Here is a 4,232-nt window from a genome sequence, read left to right as displayed (position 1 = left end):
CATCTTGCCTTTGAGCAAGCGGTTCGGGAGCAATAGCATCCGACCGACGGTTGGCCGAACAAATACTTCTTCATCGACGATTCGCGGAACCATTTCAGGGAAACTAGCATGTGTAAAAGCAAACAATCTTAGCGAAATTATTTAGTTTAAACAATTAAAAACTATATTTACACATGTAACTTCGTATATTTAAAGCGTTATAACCTATTGTGTTAAAGCGATGAAACAAACAAATTAAACATTAAACTAAAAAGTTTAAAGCGGTAGTTGAACAAAGTTAAAGCGGTAAGTTATAATGTTAAAGCGATAGATGAATAAAGTTAAAGCGGTAAATGATATGGTTAAAGCGTTAACGTCTCGAGTTAAATAAAATATTTTTTTGAATTATTACCTCTTTTCCTTCGAGAGATGACAAACTCGTCTCTATCGTCAGCTTGCTTCCGGTAAGTATTTTTCACCGTAACACGAGCATCCTTGGGATCTTGCAGAAAGCGGACTTTCTTTCCGGGTTCGGTCACTCAGTAAAACCAGATGTTAAGCGCTACGTGCAACCCTTAACATACCCGGTGTTGGTCTTCTTCCCCGCGCATCTAGATTGCACTCGGGTAGCGGCTTGTGGTATGTCCTCCATAAGCCACTTGTGCGTCGCTTGCGCCCATGCGTAGCGCCCCATTCCAGGTAGATCATCGACATAATCAACGATCCAGTTAGGAACCGAGCAGGAGGTATTTGGGAAGAGGATTGTACCCAGGAGGTACACCATCAGTAGTTTGGCAAAATTCTCCTCTTCTCCCCTTTGTCCAACGAGTTGCTGAAGAGTGCTCCTGATGGAGTCTCTGTGTCTCTCGTACGTCTTCGATAAATACCTCTCTCGAAAGTCGACCGTGTTTTTCTTCTTACGAAACACGATCGCCTCCCCATCGCAACGCGAGCCAAGAATGATTGCCACATCTTGAGGGCTCGAAAGTCGACATGCTTTCCCGATCCCGAATTTATTGGTGCGGTTATCGTATCTCTGCAACGAGAGTCAAGAAGGGCCCGCTCTTGGTATACTGACTTCCAACTCGATGAAATCTCTGTGAGCGGTGTCCTTCGGATGATCTCCCGATGTCGAGGGATCATGTGAACTTTCAATTCGACCCACGGTCTCCACTCACGGGTGTCAAGTAGCATCGCCCATTAACTAGATTGACCGCCATAATCACAAGCCTGCGACAATAACAACACATTGTTAAGCGGAAATGTAATTTGTTAAACGGTAAACACTCAGTTCTTAAACACTGATATCATTTTTTTAAGCGATGGCGTATACTATTAAAGCAGAGATACAAATAATTAAAGCGGAGACGAACTAACTTAAAGCGGTAAAAGCTCATTGTTTAAAGCGGAGACCTCATTTTTACAAGCTGCAACCATATCAGCTGAAAGGGTAAAGCGTAGATTATAAACATTACACAAAAGCACAACAATCGGAAAAACCATTTCGATCGTATACATGAGCGAAAATGTAAAAACAAAAACAAAAAAACCCTAGCCGAGACATCTCCCTCGAGACTAACAAAAACCCGAGCCGATTAATCCCCACGAAAGCTTGATGTCTTCCAACAAAAAAACAAAATCACAAAACCAAAAAGCGAAAAAAATGTCTCTTCGTAATGGAATAGTTAACAAAAAAACCATAATGAATACCTTAGACGCAAAGTGACGAAATGCCGAATACTTGCACGGGACTTCTTCTTGAGGCACGGTGGAAAGGGAAGAGTGCCGGTGGGAAGAGAAGAGTCGGAGACGCGAGTTGAGCTGAGTCGCGAGTTGAGAGAAGACAAGCAGTTTGTAATGCCTAAGAAAAAAACCCACCCACTTCCTCTCACACCGCCGAAATGGGTGCAGCCACGACTTCCCGTGCAAGGGCATTTTCGTCCATAAAATTTTAAATACACTCCGTTTAATGCCGTTACGTACTTTGGGGGTTTCAAAATCATGGAGTTGAAAAGGAAGGGGTTTTTGGGTATTCCGAAACTATGAGGGTTTGTTTGGCAATTTGGCAAAGTTGTAGAGTTTTTTTGGCAATTTCCACTTTTTTTTAAATGTAATGTGTTTTTCCACTATCAGTCTGTCGTTATTAATTTATTATTATCATTAGGTAATTGATTTATTTTGTGTTTTAATTAGAAATATAAAGTATCTGATTTTTGAAAATAAGGCATAAAAAAATATTTTCTAAATTAAATATTTATCTTAAATTATGTGTTTTTACCATTTTTTTTAAATGGGCCTATAATGTATTTGAATATGTATAATTAGTCACAAGATATTGCATTTATTAATATTTGGTATTCGATTGAGTGAACAATATATATGTGTAAAGAAATATAGGTTGATATATTTGAATAGGATATATATGACAAAAACTAGGACCAAACATTAACTTCATTTTCATTCACTCATATAAATATATTACAAGGAAATATTTTACTTATCACATATCCTGAAACTTCTCCTCTCACATGCATATATAGGGGTCATTTAGTATGTGAGAAAGTAACAACTTTACAAGAGAAAGTAAACTTGTGAAAGATTTTCACACTTTTCGTTTTAATATGAACTATGCAAAGTAACGGTCTTCGGGTAAATTTCTTGAGTGGTCACCTAACTTTAGTGTTATATCAAATCAGTCACCAAATTTTAATTTGAATCATTTTGGTCACTTTACTTTAATCTTGTTACACCGATAAGTCATCGGCTAATTTTTCACACCCCTTTGCTTATGTGGCAACCGGAGAACTCCAATCATCCTCTGACTGTGTCCAAGTCAACAAGTCTATTCATACTCCTTCTTTGTACGATCCTCGTTGGGAGATGCCCATCACTCGAGTCTCCGTTGGTGCTTCTGTTTCTCTAATGCATTCTGCTTGCCACTCTTGGATGACACTGAAGGAGAAGACGCGGTGATCCAGTCGCTCCTTGGAGGCTATTTCTTGATCTCCAAGCAGATCCACTCCATCACGTAGTCCTTGTTGGATAGCACGCCACCCAGTCTTTTCCGGCTACTTCTTTGGGTTTCACTGTCGACACTCAGCCTATCGAATCCTATCGTTTCTGAAGTCGAAGCCACATCCACACAACCCCAGCAACCTCGATTTGAGAGGATGTCATCTCGGTTTCTTCAACTCTGGAAAACTGTCATCCTCCTCCTTCCCTTGTGTTTTCATCTTCTAATAGGTCTCTGTTGTCACCTTCGTCGTAACTAAGCTCTCTACTGTGATAACTGATGTATCATCTTTGATTTTTTTAGGCTTCTCGATGGCATCCTCTTCATCACGCTGAAGTTCATCACCGATAGAGCTCTTGAATCTTACAAGACCAAAGCCAATGATCCGAGCAGAGAGATTGGCATCAAGGAGAACGTTGCTGGGCTTGATATCTCCATGGATCACCGGGGGGTCACATATAGAGTGGAAGAACTGAAGGCTTTGGGCGATGTTGAGGGCCATGGAGAAGCGGCGAGATAAGTCACGGAGCTCTCGGCAATGGCAGTCGAGCAACACGTCTTGGAGACTACCGTTGTCCATCAACTCGTATACCAAAAGGACTCGTCACCCCAGAGATGGATCATCATCGTCGATGCTCGTCTCCTGCTTGAAGCATCGCCATTGGGCTTGCTTGGATCGGGAGTGGCACCCACCGATGATCCAAGGTGACCATCTTCTCCCTGAGGGCGAGCTCATTCAAAAACTGGACATCGCCAATGATTATAATCACTACTCAGTTGGTGGTAGGATGTGGAGTGTATGAAACTTGCTGACGTGAGGTGGACGTGGTCAGAGGATGATTGGAGTTCTCCGGTTGATACATATGCAAAGGGGCGTGAAAAATTAGTCAATGACTTACCGGTGTAACAAAATTAATGTAAAGTGACCAAATTGATTCAAATTAAAATTCAGTGACTGATTTGATACAAGATTAAAGTTAGGTGACCACCCAAAAAATTTATCCAACGGTCTTCATGTAATTACTTTCCCTTTGACTAGGGAAATTGATTCATAGGGGGGACGGTGTGAAAAGGATTACACAGTGGTTGTGTAAATATTAGGCGAGTGAAATTCCGATACAACCCTTATTTAAATAAATTTTTTCTTGATCTTTTCTTGGTTTTGAAAACCCTAGAGCAAAACTCCTTGTTTTTCTTTTCTTTCCAAAACTCTAGGGCAAGAGAGATCACTCATTAGATT

This window comes from Dioscorea cayenensis, unplaced genomic scaffold (genome assembly GCF_009730915.1).
Source record: "Dioscorea cayenensis subsp. rotundata cultivar TDr96_F1 unplaced genomic scaffold, TDr96_F1_v2_PseudoChromosome.rev07_lg8_w22 25.fasta BLBR01000998.1, whole genome shotgun sequence".
NCBI classification, from domain to species: domain Eukaryota; kingdom Viridiplantae; phylum Streptophyta; class Magnoliopsida; order Dioscoreales; family Dioscoreaceae; genus Dioscorea; species Dioscorea cayenensis.
The sequence above is the reverse complement of the archived record's forward strand: the minus strand, read 5'-3'. Positions refer to the sequence as shown.